This window comes from Pristiophorus japonicus, chromosome 3, assembly GCF_044704955.1.
Source record: "Pristiophorus japonicus isolate sPriJap1 chromosome 3, sPriJap1.hap1, whole genome shotgun sequence".
NCBI lineage: Eukaryota > Metazoa > Chordata > Chondrichthyes > Pristiophoridae > Pristiophorus > Pristiophorus japonicus.
Window position 1 is genome coordinate 287,209,727 of NC_091979.1, and position 18,390 is coordinate 287,228,116.

The 18,390-nt window shown below is 43.5% G+C and overlaps 1 pseudogene; it reads right to left on the reverse strand.

Moving 5' to 3' along the window:
• Positions 1 to 2,846: 2,846 nt before the first annotated feature.
• On the reverse strand, positions 2,847 to 3,084 carry LOC139260527 (U2 spliceosomal RNA; annotated as a pseudogene).
• Between the last annotated feature and the right edge of the window lie 15,306 nt (positions 3,085 to 18,390).

Consider the following 18,390-nt stretch of genomic DNA (forward strand, 5'->3'; position numbering starts at 1 on the left):
AGTACCAGAACATACCCACCAGGGAAGTAAACCTACTATTTTAATTTTTGTTCAATTTTTTAGGTGGTTTTATGTCAGCCGGCATTTCTGACTGAAAGAGAAGGCAGATACTGATCTCAAGCCTCCACTGGTGTCAACTAGTAAGGTGACTGCAGCCTAACTAACTTCTATCATTTCAGTGCTATCTCTTTCTATTTGAAGTGCATTGTTGGGGTTTTCCCTGTACATTTTCTTAATGTAAAACACTGCACAAGAAGCAACCAGCATGCGCAGATTCACTTATACTTTTGTATATTTTTTATGTCGCCTAAAACCTGGTTCTACCAGCTCTGATGTTTTAGTGGGTTAAAGGCAGTGTCCAATGTGGGATGCAGACGAGAAGATACCATGTTCAAACCCCGTTTGTGCTGAGTTGTTGATTGCAGCCAGAATAGCAGTTTTTTTTCAAAAGTATACTTTATTCATAAAGATTTGTCAAAGATACATTACAGTACAATTCAAATGTTACAAATCACAGTGCAATACAGATTAAATACAGTACATGGCACGCTAGCCTGCCTCATTCCAGTTATAGTGCTGTTTATATTTACATTTACTTTGCAATAAACATTTTCTGCTACATATAGCGCAGCGGGAAGGTGGGTGGTTATACCAGTTCCTGCCCGTCGGTGTACAATGGCCTTTCCCCAGTGAATCTTTGCGGCGGCTACACCAAGCTTCAGTGCTGTTCAACTACAGCTGATCTCAATGCCCCCGAGCTCAGGAGAGGCAAAAAAATCAGCTGGGCCTCCCTGAGCATTGATTCTTGCTTCAAAGTGCACATATGTGGGCGACAGCCGAAAATAGGGTGAATTCAGCTTTGATGTCCTCAAATAGCTTGTCAACACTTGACAAGCCAATTCCTCACTGCTGCTTACTTTGATGCAGAAAGTGCGATCTTAACTTTTTTCCCGCCACTGTTTGCTTGGATTGGCTCGATAGCGACTGTGCTAGTGTGGGCACTGTTCCTGCACTTAAGCCACTGAACTGATTACTTTTACATATTTGATTTTTATTATTCACACAGTTTAATGTATGCTCACAGGCTGGTTGAGCTGTTGAGTTGTGAGTGGCTTAGTCAGTCACGTGATGTTCACAAGACTCAATAAAACCCCAGCCAGTTGGGTTCAGGGGGTTCTCGATGAAGCAGATGGTTGTGAGCCTGGTAATGTGTAGTGTGATTGTTAAACCTTTGCTAATAAACCAACTAGTTCTTAATAGCAATGTGTTGCTATTCATTCTTAATGAAAAGAACCCATGAAGCAAATACATTACACAAGGTGTCTGATGGACAGGTCCCAGTAAGGTGATATCATCTATCCAGATAACTTATCCATCGAACGCGCCTAATTCTGGTTCAACCGGGGTGGGTTGGGGTTTGGGCAGTTAACTTGCTCTTGAGAGGCAGATCAGTTATTTAAATATATTTAATGAGGCTATGCACTTCAGATTTTAGAAGCCTTTTAGAATTAACATCAGTGAGGCATTTTCCCAGGGCTCAGGAAACCCGGCAGCTGAAGGGAGGTGAGAACTGCCGAATCCAGCAGGTTAGTATATTTTATAACACTGCTTATGAGCCAGGAGGAGCAGGCGTGCTCCCTACTGGTCCCCCTGTCCCAGGTAACCTGCCACGATCAGTCTCCAGCCTTGCAAACTGCCAATCCACCCCTCCCCCCCATGATCCAATGTCTCCACTTAGAAACATAGAAATTTACAGCGCAGAAGGAGGCCTTTTCAGACCATCGTGTCTGCGTCAGCCGACAAAGAGCCACACGGCACTCGGTCAGCAGCCCTGAAGGTTACATATAAACCTATGAACAATGAACAATGGCAGAAAGTTAAAGAGCACCCAGCCCAACCAGTCCGCCCCACACAACTGCGACACCCCTTACACCAACACATTTTACACTCTATCCCAACTGGAGCCATGTGATCCCTAGGAGAGGCAAAAACCAGATCAAAACCCAGGCTAATTGGGGAAAAATAAATCTGGGGAAATTCCTCTCCGACCCATCCAGGCAATCAAAACTAGTCCAGGAGATCATCCTGGCCATATTCGATTCCCTGCAGTACTTACCATCGTATCTGCGCCAGCCAACAAGAGGTTTTCCAATCTAATCCCAATTACCAGCTCTCGGTCCATAACCCTGCAGGTTATGGCACTTTAAGTGCCCATCCAGCACCTTTTAAATGTGGTGAGGGTTTCTGCATCCACCACCCTTCCAGGCAGTGAGTTCCAGACCATTGGCAACCCTCTGCGTGAAGAAGCCGCCACATCAATTCCCCTCTGAATCTTCCACCAACCATCTTAAAACTATGCCCTCTCGTAATTCACCCCTCCACCAATGGAAATAAGCCCTTGCTATCCACTATATCCAGGTCCCTCAAAATTTTGTACACCTCAATGAGGTCTCCTCTCAACCTCCTCTGTTCCAATGAGAACAAACCCAGCCTATCCAATCTGTCCTCATAGCTAAGATTCTCCATTTCAGGCAGCATCCTAGTAAGTCTCCTCTGCATCCTCTCTTGTGTAATCACGTCTTTCCCTTATAATACGGCAACCAGAACTGCACGCAGTACTCCAGCTGAGGGCTAACCAGAGTGTTATACAATTTAAGCATAAACTCCCAACTCTTGTATTCTATGCCTCGACCAATAAAGGCAAGCATTCTGTATTTTTTATTTGTTTTTAATTTTAATTTTTCATTGCCAATCTTTCCAATTCTTTGTCAAATCACAAACGCCAGAGGTCACCTTGCACACATCAAGGATCACTCTGCGCCAATGCTCTTAGCCAAAAGGCCTAGAGCCACTGCACCGTTCCTGGAAGTACTGCAATACCAGGTTCGTGCCATGGAGGTGGATGGGTCAGGCCCCCCACACACCTCTGTGGAGGTGGATGGGTCAATCCACCCCACCCACCTCCTATTTCCAAAAAGCATAGGAGAACCACCTTCCTGATCCAGGGAGAACCACTTTGGGGTCATGGTTACTCCCCTGTCAGGTCAGTTACGCATGATCTTAGCCAAAAGGCCGAGAAGCGATATAGCAAGCATTCTGTATGCTTTCGTAACCACCTTATCCACCTTGCCTGCTACTTTCAGGGATCTGTGGACAAGCATTCCAAGGTCACTTTGTTCATCTACACTATTAAGTGGCCAACTGCTTAATGTGTATACTCTTTCCTTATTAGCCCTCCCAAAGTGCATTACCTCACACTTCTCTGAATTAAATTCCATTTGCCATTGCTCTGCTCACCTGACAAGCAGATTGATATCCTCCTGCAGTCAATGACTTTCCTCTTCATTATCAACCACACAGCCAATTTTGGTGCCATCTGCAAACTTCTTAATCATACTCCCTATATTCAAGTCTAATCATTGATATATACCACAAAAAGCAAGGGACCCAGCACTGAGCCCTGCGGAACCCCACTGTCAACATCCTTCCAATCACAAAAACATCCATCAATCATTACCCTTTGCTTCCTACCTCTAAGCCAATTTTGGATCCAACTAGCCACTTTGCCCTGGATCCCATTGGCTTTAACCTTCGTGACCAGTCTACCATGTGGGACCTTATCAAAAGCTTTGTTAAAGTCCGCATACACTACATTGTACACACTACCCTCATCGACCCTCTTGGTTACCTCCTCAAAAAATTCAGTCAGTTTAGTCAAACACGATCTTCCTTTAACAAATCTATGCTGACTGTCTCTAATTAATCCTTGCCTTTCCAAATGTAGATTTATCCTGTCTTTCAGGATTTTTTCCAATAATTTTCCCACCACTGAGTTTAGGCTGACAGGTCTGTAATTACTTGGCCTATCCCTTTCTCCCTTCTTAAACAAGGGTACCACATTAGCAGCCCTCCAGTCCTCTGGCACCAGGTCCAAATCCAAAGAGGACTGTAAAATGATGGTCAAGGCTTCTTTTACTTTGCTCAACAGTCTGGGATGCATTTAATCCGGGCCTGGGGACTTATCTACTTTCAAAGCTGCTAAACCCTTCAATAACTCCTCTTTCACGATTTTTATTTCATCCAAAATTTCACACACCTCCTCAATAGCAGGATCTGCATCGCCCCTTTCCTTTGTGAAAACAGACACGAAGTATTCATTAAGAACCATACCAACATCTTCCGCCTCCACAAAAAGATTACCCTCATAGACTCTAATAGGCCCTACCCTTTCTTTAGTTACCCTCTATGATCTCTTCCCCATGATGACCCCTGTAATCTCCTCCCCGCGATCTCCCTCCCTCTCCATCGTCGCCCCTTCCATCCCTCCTCTCCGGTCCCTGGCTGCGGCCTGCTACCGCAGGTTTTCCTACTCGGCAGCTGGCCAGACTCTCAATCTGGCTGGCTGCCGGCCACGAAACGTAGAAAAAAATTTCAAATTCAGCATGACCTCCACGTTTCCAGCATTTCCGGGTTTCTTGGCTGCTATAAGTCCACCTTACTTCATCCCTACATCCACATTAAAGCAGGGCCATTGTGTCTCTGGGTGACATTTTGCTACCTTGAGTTTAATGCAAGTTAGTAAGCTATGAAAAACTGAGTAGGTAATAAAATACGGCAGTTTCATGTCTTTTTGAGACAATTTATGATGAGCAGGGCATAAGGACAAAGTCAAAATCTGCTTTTATCACTTAGAATTCTGGGACTTTTGCCCCTGTTTTGGGGATTATGAGGTAGAAATTTTGCTTCCTGTTTTTTTGGCATGAAACGTGTGCAACGCTGATAAATTCAGCAATGGGATGGTGGAGCAGCAAGAGTGCTCCCTGACTCCACAGTTATTATGCTGCCTGGAGGACAAGCAGCCCAGCATTGGCTCCATAGCTCAGGGGTTAGAGTACTGGTCTTGTAAATCCAGGGGTCGTGAGTGTTCAGCCATGAACTCATTGAATGGCGGTGCAGGCTAGAAGGGCCGAATGGCCTACTCCTGCACCTATTTTCTATGAATGAATCAGCAGTTAATGAGGCCTGAGGCCCATGTTCATGCCAACCTTGGAGCTCTTGGTTAAGATGTGCATTTCCTGTGCAGCATCCAGACTGGGCCTGAAAACTGGCCGGACAAATTTCAACCTCCATGTTCTAAGATTCCGTCCATTTTTCCATGAAAAACTCCTAAACCAGTGGACTTGATGGCGAGACCTTGGTGGTGCAATTAAAAGAAACCTTTAAACCAAATCTGTTTTCTCATAGGTTAATTCACTTGAACGTTGCACCATTTCTGACTGTAAATGCTGTATGTTGAAACACAATGAATACTTACAGTAATGATTTAAAATCATATTCAGCTTACAGCGAAAATTTCTATCCGGAAAAATGAAAGAGAAAAAGCTGCTGTGGAGGGTATTCTCTGACATGTTGATATTTAATCTGCATGGTAACATACAATATCCTGTCTGCACTGACCTTGTAAAATGTTTTGTGTCTGAATGACTTTTGAATAGCTAGAATTTTTTTTTGTGTGAGCTAAAAGGATTGCAATCATCATTAGCAAGTCACGTACTTAAGTACCAAACTGCTTACTAAGCTCTGTAATTTCAATCCCCCACCCCCCATACTATTTCCTAATTTGGACTGGTGGCCACAGAGATCGTTTATTCATGACTGAAGGATTTGGTTAAAAGTGACTCAGACCACTTGAAAGGAACCAAATATTAGTCATTACTTTTGAAAGGATAGTTGATAACAGATGAAAATAATTTTCAAAAGCTTTTCCACTTTTAATATACGTTTTTAATTTATAATTTTGTGTCATCTAACCCTCAAATTAAACCAGTTACCAATATAATTATAATTGGATGGTGGACGGTTCAACTTGGTTAGAATTGACCAGCAAATGTCAATTTTAAAATGGGATCATATACAGCAGTGCCCAAAGGTGGGGTTGGAACTCCAGTTACACTTCTCACCCAAACCTAGCATGTATTCTAAATGCTCAATGGTTTCCTGCACCAATGAGTGCTGTCCCTATTCACACTATAATCTCTCATTGTTTTATTTGTGAGAGCAAGGGAGTTAACCCAGGGGACCTAGCCAATATTTATCCCTCAATCAACATCACTAAAACAGATTATCTGGTCATTATTTCATCGCTGTTTGTGGGAGCTTGCTTTGCGCAAATTGGCGGCCGCGTTTCCTACATTACAACAGTGGCTACACTTCAAAAAGTACTTCATTGGCTGTAAAGCACTTTGGGATTATCCTGAGATAGTGAAAGGTACTATGTAAAGGCAAGTCTTACTTTTTGACTAAGATTTCTGAGCTGCATCGGTTTTATTGGGTCTCACTGTGCCTGTGCTTTTACATGCTGTTGTGCCCATGTATCCTGATGCTCGGATCACTGTTAAGCCAATCACAGTTATTTAGTTTGAATTAATTGGGTATACGAAGCAAAATTAGTTCAAGGATCCATTAGCTCCACCCTTACATCTTCCCAATGTTACGGTTAAACATTGAGCAGGCAAATTCTTTCATAATTTGTGGAGTGATATTTTGAATTGAAGGTAGTGGTGGTAACAGTAAGAAGAAGAGGATGCTGTTCTGTCATTAACAGCACTTTATTCTGGTCTATACCTGCCAGTGTACAAAAGACTTTAAACGTGTTTTCTAAATCAGAACAAAATGCCATTTCTGATACAGTGAAATCATGATTAGTGAAAAGCCAAACATCAATTCTCTTTACTCAAAGAACAATTGAATGTGAAGGATCAATGCAAACCAGGAACTACAGCCATAAAGCATCAAACTTTTGTTTGAATAGTGTCTTGATCATGTTTTGTTATGGAACCACGCCAATGTCCTGCCTCAATCCTGCTGTCTTCAATTTTAAACTGCTCTTCTGTGCAGGCAGTAAAAGCACCCGCCTGAATCCAGCCGGGTCCTTCTTTAAATATGCAGATCGGGGTCTGATGATATCATTAGGCCCCGATCCTGATTTTAACTCTGATCTGAGTGAGGGAAGTTGTTGTAGCTTTTCTACGCATGGAACTTAAAATAGAAGACAATCGGAAGCAGAAAAGGCCATTCAAGATTAAGATTTTTTTAAACTTTCCTTTGTGGGGCCAGAAGTAGCAGTAGTGCTCCTCAGGGCCCCATAAGGAAGATTCAGACCCCTCCCCCTCCCCATACCATGAGACCCCCTCCTCCCGCCGCCCCCCCCGCCCCGTGCAATCCTCGTCCCCACGCTTACCACAGCCAACAATCACTTCCTGACTACTTCCTGCCCAGTGACATGTTAATGAGGCCCAGCAGTTAAAATCACCTTGGCCCCATTTTGCCATGGGCGGGAATCTAGCTGAACCTCACAGTTAAAATCCCCCCATACAGTTGGTTTCAGGCCAAACTCATTACCTGAAGGAGTGGAAGATATATCACCTTTTAATGTTTACAGTGTCAGCTGTGGCTCAGTGGGTAGCACCCTTGCCTCTGAGTCAGAAGGTTGTGGGTTCAAGTCCCACTCTAAGGACTTGTGCACATAAAATCTAGGCTGACACTGCAGTGCAGAGCTGAGGGAGTGCTGCACTGTTGGAGATGCTGTCTTTCAGATGAGACGTTAAACCGAGGCTCTGTCTGCTCTCTCGGGTGAACGTAAAATATCTCATGGCACTATTTCGAAGAAGAGCAGGGGAGTTATCCCCGGTGTCCAGGCGAATATTTATCCCTCAACCAACATAACAAAAACAGATTATCTGGTCATTATCACATTGCTGTTTGTGGGAGCTTGCTGTGCGCAAATTGGCTGCCACATTTCTCACATTACAACAGTGACTACACTCCAAAAGCACTTCATTGGCTGTAAAGTGCTTTGAGACATCCGGTGGTCGTGAAAGGTGCTATATAAATTCTTTCTTTGATTTTCAGCCAAGCTGATCAGTTACTATTGCTGAACCAGAACTGACTGCTTTCTGTGGTTTAGCAAACTGACATTAACACTCAGCTGTCTTCTGATATTGTGAACGTTTTTAAAACAAGTACAGTTTGACTATTAAAGGTTCAATTGTACTTTAAAATAAATAATTGTTCACTTTAATCATCGTACCCTTTCATCGGCATATGGGCCTTTCAAGTTTTTGTCCACACTACTTCGATGTTCAATGTCACGCTGTGTATGCAGTTGCCATGTAGTTTGTTTAAATTGCAGTGCATCAGTCAGTATGTTATTGATCTGTATATGCTAACAGTAGCCTCAGTATATCTTGCTGTAACTCACTCTTTCAGTCTGTTTATACATGTTATTTAAAGTGTTATGCATGATGTGCCTATCTTGGCAAGAAGCAATTCAAATTGGATGTGTAACAGCTTAAATATCACAAATCTCTGCTCCTCATAAATAAACTTTTCTGTATCGGGTTTCTTAAATTTGTATTGATTTCGTACGGTAAGTATGTTTGGATTAATGGTATACATTTCACTTGATCGAAAGTATATTCATAAATTTACAAAACTAATGTTGAACAAATGGTTGAAACCTGCAACAATGACAGAAAACTGCATTTTGAAGGATTAGACATGACATTTACAAATGGGAAACAGTGTGAGAAATCACTGTACAGTGTGCTGTTTGGGGTTCAGCATACACAGCATGTAGATAGAAAAACTGGGCAGTACACGGAAAGAGCAAGCAGAAAATCTGAGCGGTCCGAGAGCACAGTGGAACCAAGAGCAGGTCATGTTATCTCAGAGAGCTCCAAGGATGTGACATGAGCCAAAAAAGGCACTCAGTTAATCTTATAAAGATCTTCCAGAAGTTAGTTCAAAGAAAATGAAATATAGCGAACAGTGAGGAGGATAGTATAGACTTAAGGAAGATATAGACAGGCTGGTGAAATGGGCGGACACGTGGCAGATGAAATTTAATGCAGAAAAGTGTGAAGTGATACATTTTGGTAGGAAGAATGAGGAGAGGCAATATAAACTAAAAGGTATAATTCTAAATAGGGTGCATGAACAGAGAGACCAAGGGATATATGTGCACAAATTGTTGAAGATGGCAGGCAGGTTGAGAAAGCGGTTAAAAAAGCATATGGGATCCTGGGCTTCATAAATAGAGGCATAGAGTACAAAAGTGTTATGTATGTAAACTTTGTAATAGTGTAAGACTTGCCACCAGGGGGCGCACCTGTTGGAGACGGGTCACCTGCACACCTTGTGCAAGCAAGTATAAAAGGTTGTCTGCCATGCTGCTTCTGGAACCTTTGCATTTATTGCTACGCAAGGGTGATGACTGGGTTTGGGGTAAATCTCAAGAGACAGCCTTCGATAAGGCCAGAAACCTGCTATATTCTAACAAGTTACTTGTATTGTATGACCCGTGTAAACGTTTAGTACTAGCTTGAGATGCATCTTCATACGGGGTCGGTTGTGTGTTGCAGCAAGCCAATGTGTCAAGCAAACTGCAACCGGTTGCATATGCATCCAAAAGTTTATCTAAGGCTGAAAGAGGCTACAGTATGGTTGAAAAAGAAGCATTAGCATGCGTATACGGGGTTAAGAAAATGCACCAGTTCCTATTTGGACTCTGGTTCGAGCTCGAAACCGACCACAAACCGCTCATTTTGCTGTTTTCCGAAAGCAAAGATATTGACACCAATGCTTTGTCCCGCATCCAAAGATGGGCACTAACATTATCTGCGTATGATTATGTAAACCGCTACAGATCAGGCACTGAGAATTGCGCTGATGCCCTCAGTCGGCTACCATTGCCCACCACCGGGGTGGAAATTTTGTAACCCGCAGACTTGCTTCTTGTAATGGATGTTTTTGAGAGCGAGGGGTCACCCGTCACAGCTCGCCAGATCAGGACCTGGACTAGCCAGGACCCTGTGCTATCACTAGTAAAAAAGACTGCGTCCTTCACAGGAGTTGGTCGGCTCTTCCCGAGGAAATGCAAGACAAAATTAAGCCGTTTTACCGACGCAAGGATGAAATGTCCATCCATTCGGATTGTCTCCTTAGAGGAAATTGCGTGGTTTTGCCAAAAAAAAGGCAGGAAAACGTTTGTACGCGACCTACACAGTACCCACCCAGGCATAATCATGATGAAGGCTATCGCCAGGTCGCATGTTTGATGGTCCGACATTGACTCGGAATTGGAGTCATGTGTACACCAATGTAACACTTGCTCACAATTGAGCAATGCACCTAGGGAGGCCCCACTGAGTCTGTGGTCATGGCCCTCCAAACCGTGGTCCAGGGTCCACGTAGATTTCGCTGGCCCCTTTCTAGGAAAGATGTTCCTAGTAGCAGTGGATGCTTACTCTAAATGGATTGAATGTGTAATAATATCATCATGTACATCCATGCCATCATTGAAAGCCTCCAGGATATGTTCGCCACCCATGGTTTGCCCGACATCCTTGTTAGTGACAATGGATCATGTTTCACCAGCTTGGAATTCAACGAGTTCATGACCCGCAATGGCATCAAACATGTCAGGTCTGCCCCGTTTAAGCCCGCATCCAACGGTCAAGTGGAACGGGCAGTCCAAACTATCAAGCAGAACTTGAAACGCGTGATGGGCGGTTCCCTGCAGACCCGGTTATCCTGGGTTCTGCTCAGCTACCAGATGCAACCACATGCTTACCGGGGTTCCCCCTGCAGAATTGTTAATGAAGAGAGCGCTCAAAACCAGGCTCTCCTTAGTCCACCCGGATCTCAATGATCCTGTAGAAACCCGGTGTCACCGGCATAACATATATCACGATCGCGTGGCTGTATCGCGTGACATTGAGGTTAATGACCCTGTGTTTGTTCTTAATTATGGTCATGGTACCAAATGGATTGCTGGCACTGTTTTAGCCAAGGAGGGGAATAGAGTGTTTGTTGTCAAACTTCTGAATGGACACACGTGCAGAAAGCATTTGGATCAGACCAAACTGCGATTCACTGACAACCAAGAACAGTTTGAAGAGGACATCACCATCATTGATCCACCAACACACACCCAACCAGCAACCAATCTCGCTGTCAATCACGAAGATGAACCCACCATGCTCGACAGTCCGATCAGACCAGCCGTGCTGCATTACAGCAATGATCCGACCAACTCACCCATGCCAGGACTTCAACTCAGGCGATCAACCCGGGAACGAAGAGCCCCTGATCGCCTCAACTTGTAAATAACTTGTATCTAAGACTTTGGCGGGGAGTGATGTTATGTATGTAAACTTTATAATAGTGTAAGACTTGCCACCAGGGGGCGCACCTGTTGGAGACCCAAGGGTCACCTGCATACCTTGTGCAAGCAAGTATAAAAGGTTGTCTGCCATGCTGCTTCGGCACTCTGGAGTTTGATTAAAGAAACTAAGCTCACACCAGTTTAAACTTACAGCATACAGTCTTGTGGAGTTATTCTGAACATAACAAAAAGCAAAGAAGTTATGATGAACCTTTATAAAACACTGGTTCGGCCTCAACTGGAGTATTGTGTCCATTCTGGGCACTGCACTTTAAGAAGGATGTGAAAGCCTTAAAGAGGGTGCAGAAAAGATTTATGAGAATGGTTCGAAGGATGAGGGACTTCAGTTAAATGGATAGATTAGAGAAGCTGTGGTTGTTCTCCTTGGAGCAGAGAAGGTCGAGAGGAGATCTGATCAAGGTGTTCAAAATCAAGATGAGTGTAGACAGAGTAGATGGAGCAAAACTGTTCCCGTTGGCAGAAGGGTCAAGAACCAGAGGACACAGATTGCAGGCAAGTCGGTGGGGATGTTACATTTTTTCCCATTTGCTTTTAGCAGAACAAAATAGGAAATTAGCTGAAAAAAGTCATTTCGATGAAGATTTGAAAATCCTGCGCACACTTCTGCATTCCCGATGCGTATTGTTAGTGAGAAAATTAACATAACATCGACACTAACAGGACAGTTACAATATAAAAAACATTGCAGTATTGATTCTGAATTCAGAAGCTGGACATTTCTTTTCAATAAATTAAAGAATTGATGTTGCTCACAACTTCAATGGTAACTAAACACCATTTCCTCATAGCCCATTATGAAATATTGCGCATGGATGATGTGCGTATTTTACAGAACGGCAGGTGTTTAATACTATATGAGTGGGAACCATAATTAGCCAAGCATTAGAACACAGATGGTGCTCATTCTATTTACATTAAAACCAAGTGGATCAGTGCCATTTGAAGGCTGAGATATTTTGCCATTGTTCCATACTATTGTAAAATATCATTAAAAAAGGCACAATATCAAATATAATTTTTGGGGTGTTGTGTCGTGTGTTCTTGCAAAAGTGCACGTTTACAGTTCACTGTATTAACTATTCTTCAGTGATCTATATAATTCCCAAACTTATTCTCATCACAGGCTTTTTGCATGGTTGTAACAAATTAATTGTCCCTGCGTTGCTTGGGTTGGTTTCTTATAATGTAAAATATATCTGTAAGGTTAAATTCAGCACCTTTTCTCAACAATAAGCCAGCAGTCACGATTGATGATTCGAAGTGCTCTTCTTCTTAGGCAGTCCCTCGGAGTTGAGGATGACTTGTTTCCACACTAACATGAGTTCTAAGGAGTCCAATGCAGGAGCTACCGACTCTGTCACAGGTGGGACAGGGTGGTGGTTGAAGGGACGGGTGGTTGGGGTCCTTGGTTTGTCATACGCTCCTTCTGCTGTTTGTACTTGACTACCGTGTGCACCCGCCGAAGAGACTCAAAGTGTTCGACGCCTTCCTGAATGCTTCTTCTCCACTTTGAGCAGTCTTGGGCCAGGGATTCCCAAGAGTTGGTGGGGATGTTACATTTTTTTCAGGGAGGCTTTGAGGGTGTCCTTGAAGCATTTTCTCTGTCCTCCTGGGGCTCGCTTGCCATGACAGAGCTTGGAGTAGCATGCCTGTTTCAGGAGCCTTGTATCAGGCATGCGAACTATGTGGCCAGTCCATCGGAGCTGATTGAGAGCGGTCAATACTTTGATGCTGGGGATGTTGGCCTGAGAGAGAACTTTGACATTGGTACGCCTATCCTGCCAATGGATTTGCAGAATTTTGCGGAGGCAACGTTGGTGGTACTTCTCTTGAAGTGCCTACAGTACATTGTTCATGTCTCTGAAGCATAAAGGAGGGCAGATATCACTACTGCCGGGTTTGTGGTCGTGGTCTTCAGACACTCTTTTTCTCAGGCGTCCGAAGGCTGCACTGGCATACTGAAGGCAGTGTTGGGTTTCATCATCGATGTCTGCCTTCGCTGATAGTAGGCTTCCGAGGTATGGAAAGTGCTCCATGCTGTCCAAGGTCTTGTGGTGGATCTTGATGATCGGGGGGCAGTACTGTGAGCCGGGGGCAGGTTGGTAGAGAACCTTTGTCTTACGGGTGTTTAAAGTAAGGCCCAGACTCTCGTACGCTTCAGTGAAGGTGTCAACGATGATTTGGAGTTTGGCTTTTGAGTATGCACAAACACAAGCGTCATTCAATGACGCTGGATGGAACAACCTTGGTGCTTGACTGGAGACGATGGAGGTTGAATAATTCCCTGTTCATCCTGTAGATTAACTCCACTTCAGCAGTGAGCTTGTTGGAGGTTAGATGAAGCATTTCAATGAACAAGATTGAGAAAAGCGTTGGTGCAGTGACACAGCTTTGCTTGACCCTGGTCTATACTTGTATTGGGCCTGTGGTGGATCCGTTGGTAAGAATCACGTCTTGCATGCCATCGTGAGGCAGGTGGAGAATGGTGACATTTTTGAGAACAGCCAAATTTGAGGAGGACATGCCATAATCCCTCAAGGTTGACAGAGTCGAAGACCATTGTGAGGTCAAAGAAGACCATGTACAGAGATTGGGGCTGCTCTCTATATTTTTCTTGGATTTGTCGCGTGGTGAAAATCATGTCCGTTGTCCCTCTAAGTGGGCAGAATCGGTATTGCGACTCCAGGAGGAGCTCTTCAGCCACTGGGAGGAGACGATTGAGGATTCTTGTGATAATTTTCCCTGTGGCAGACAGCAGGGAGACTCCACTGTAATTTCCGGAATTGGTCTTGTCACCTTTCTTGAAAATGGTCACGATTACAGCATCTCCGAGATCCCCCGGCATGCTCCCCTCCTTCCAGATGAGAGTGATGAAATCATGGATTCACTCCAAGTGTACTTCTCTACCATGCTTTTGTACTTCAGCGGGGATTCCATCTGCCCCTGAGGCCTTGTTGTTTTTCAGCTGCCGGATGGCCTTTTCAGCCTCATTTGAAGTGTTAATGAACTATTCAAAGGGCAAGGGGATCATTATGTACAATCTTAGACATTTCAGGCTATTGTGAGTAGAACACTTTTTACGGTACCTGAGGGGACCAGATATCATTCCATTCCATTCACACAGCTGGGGGCTTAGCTAAGGTAGATGTTTGGAAGTCTCCTGCTTACACATCAAATGGTTGGCATTACCTCTTGATTGCAACTTAGACCAACCGCTCGATGGACCAAAAGCCCCATCTCGCATGCTTAAGGCAAGTGACAGAAAAGGGATCATTTTAACTTCTGCCCGCCCCCCACCAATTGGGAAACTGAAGGGATCAGGTGGAATGCCAGTTTTCAAACCCATCCAATATTTGACTTCAATGGAGAGTGAAATCAAGCGAAATGTAAAAGCAGTGTTACACCCGATCTCATCAACGGGCAGGTTCGGTTAAAATTGCCCCCCTAGAGTGATTTGTGATCTAGCAGGCAGAAGCTGAAAGTTGCCTGCATTTTATAAATGACAGAACCAGCTAGCTTTGAATAGTTTATCTAGAGAAATGAGCCTATGTGTATCGAGTCAGTCATTGGTGCTTTTATTATTTTCTATACTGAGCAGCAAAGGATTGTTCTCGCTATGAAATCAGTGCTATGACGTGTGTAACAATTCAGTAGCTGGCATATGGAACAAGGGTCTCTGTAATAATCCCTGGGTCATACTATGATCTATTCAGCTATTGGGTGGAAAAAAGTGCACCCCAGATTGGAGGGGACACATGGTTCACTTACAGAAGTGACTGGTGACACTGAACTCGAGAGAATATCTAACACAGAGTTGCATTACTTTTATTTTTACATAAAAATACAAGCATAGTTACTTCTCTCTAAAGGTTTTACAATGGAATTTGGATAGCAAAATATTTTGCTTACAACTGGACATGACATAACTGGTGGTGAGCAACAATTGGTACTTGGTGAAAATGAGTTTTTCCAGTGCATCTTACTTTATTTGCATTACTTCACCTTACTTAATGGTACTAAATTAGCTTTGGCGAATGTAAACCCATTTTACTTAGTTTTTTCTCTCTTCCCTCACCATGATGTTGTTCTGTAGTGATGTAAACTAATGGAAGTAGTGCGGCTAATGTCAGTAATGAGAAGACACTAGTGTGTCTATGTCAGTGGGGAAGGAGGAGAGCATTCTTTTGTATCACCACTTTGAATAATCATTAACTGTAGCAAACTGCAGTTTACTAATTTTACAGAGGCCGATTTTACTGACCATTGTCCTTGGAACATTCAATTACCAGGCACAAAAGTCACTCTGCCCCCTTTGTTTTGTTCTGGGATTTTGGGGGCTTTCCCAGGGTTCCAGGGGTGGCCCTGTACCTCCAGTAGGTGCAGGCCCATTGCAGCCATGTAAATGAGATGAGGCATTTTACTCTATCGCATCACTTTCTTGTCCGCTTATTGGACGCCCTACTGGAAGGGTGCCTGAAGAAACCAGGTGTTGGGGCTAATGCAGACCCGCAGACCGGATGGTCTTATAATGTCAAGTACTTGCTTACAATAATCCCAGATAAGTGATGCCAAATATAATAATGAACAGGAATTTTATGCAGACAGTGATTAAACAGAACAATGCAGCAGATTCTACCAGTAAACTCATTACATTTACAAAGGTATCTGAAAATAATTCGAATATGGTTTTGTCAGAACATACAGCTCCTGTCAGAGGAAGAAAATGAGTAAATATGGCCAAACCACGTACTGGCACAGTACAGTCAATCCTGTCTTACAGGCGCAGTTTGCAAATAAGGATTTTATACATCCTGACTTACTGTACAAATAATGACATATCATGAAAGAAAGCTACTATTGTAATCTAATTCTGAAGAGGTTGCAGTAAAGGATATTCATTTGAACACAAACATTTCTAAACAAACTGGGTGTACTGTGGCAAACAGTCCTATAATGGTAGGTTTGTTGTATCAACCAGGGAAACATGTGTCAATAGCTAGATTAATTTGTTTGCTGGGAGGGAGAAACAGGTATAAATTATCACACGTAGCTGTGGATATGGAATGCAGCTATATTGAATTCTATTGAAGCTGTGTTGAATTTTATTTGTGCTGTGGCTTGTTGTAGAATAAATCCCTCGTACAGCTTTAACACTTTACAACTGCAGCAGATTTTCTTTTTGAATTTTTGCATTGCCTTACGATCAAAACCACACTGGTTTTTCTTCCATTCTTTGCTGTTTGAATTAACAGATTGTTGCACATACAGTGACTAAAACTACAATATGTAGAATCTATATCTATCTTTATGCCATTTCATAACTTTGGGTGTTTGTTCCTTTACTATATGGAAAATATGCATGGTAAAAATTCTATTAATGTAACAGCAATATATGTGGGCAGAATGGTGCCTCCATGTGCAGTAAGACACATGCTTGCACTTACAATTCCTCAATCATTGAGTTACTGATCTGAACCGTGGCATTGCTGAAAGGCTGCCCAGGAGACAATCAGAGAGAGAAAGGGTAAGTGGTAGGGTGTTACCTCTTAATAGCCACTTCTAAAACAAGATTGGTCGAGCTGTGAACTTGTCTTGGAGGGACTGCAACAGGGAAGGACAGAACGTCTTGTTAAAAAAGTAATTTATACACATTAATAATGAGGCTTTTTGATTGGCTGGGGTTAATTTTCACCTTGAGCTTATTGGATGGGCAGGGTTATTGCAGCACTCTGCTGACGTTACCGGAGTGAGGCCCAATCAATTTTGATGATCAACCCTTATTAAAATAAGATCAGCAAGCTGCCAGCACTAAGCGAACGGCGTTTGGCATCATAGGTCAGCTGTGGCACAATGGATAGCACACTCGCTTCTGTGTCAGAAGGTTGTGGGTTCTAGTACCACTCCAGGGACTTGAGCACATAAATCTAGGCTGATACTCCATCATCATTGTTATGTATGTAATAACTTGATATACTGTAAACTAACACAGGTACAAACCTGGCTCAGCTTTATTAGGTCCCAAAGTGATTACATTACATGATGGCTTGCCTTTTATACCTGGGCTGCACACACGTGCGGATAGCCCAATGACCTCCGTCAGTGGCGCCACCTGGTGGCTAGTAACCCCAAACATACATACATGAAAATATCCCCCTTTAAGATATTAGTAACAGTCTTTTTACAAATTGAGACAGTCCGGGGCTTTCCGCTCCCGAGTTGATTGTCTCAGCTCAACTCCAGCCTTGGGCGACAATTCTGAGTCTGTTATGACTGGGGGCTGGGTCGCCGATCTGATGGGAGTGGCAATGACCACGTCAGGGATTGAAAGTCCAGATTCATTGACCATGTTAGTGATTGAAGGTCCAGATTCATTGATGACAGCGGAGTCCTCTGATGACTGAGGGTAGGTTGGTTGGTCACTGATTGTGTCTTCCTCAGACTGTTCCGGTTCATCCGTGTGCCGCAGCTTTATCTGATCAACATGTTTCCTGCATGTCTGCCCATTCTTGAGCTTGATGATAAACACTCAGTTACCCTTCTTGGCTGTAACAGTACCGGCGATCCACTTGGGACCTTGACCATAATTTAGTACATACACAGGATCGTTAACAGAATGTTGCATGACACAGCAGCGCGATCATGATACCACTGTTGACTTTGACGTCTGTATTCAACACGATTATTCAAGTCAGGGTGGACAAGAGAGAGCCTGGTCTTGAGACCTCTCTTCATCAATAGTTCAGCATTGGGGACCCCGGTAAGCGTGTGGGGTCTTGTCCTGTAACTAAGCAATAAGCATGACAAGCGAGTCTGCAGTGAACCTTGAGTTACATGTTTCATACTCTGCTTGATGATTTGGACAGCACACTCTGCTTGACCAGTAGATGTGGATTTGAATTGTGCTGACCTCACATTGAGTTTCATGAACTCTTGAAACTCCAGACTAGTGAAGCAAGGTCCGTTGTCGCTTACAACGATGTCGGGCAGACCATGAGTGGCAAACATGACACGAAGGCTCTCAATGGTAGCTGTGGATGTACTGGATGACATGATTATACACTCTATCCATTTGGAATATGCATCCACCACAACTAAAAACATCTTCCCAGGAAGGGACCTGCAAAGTCGATGTGGATCCTGGA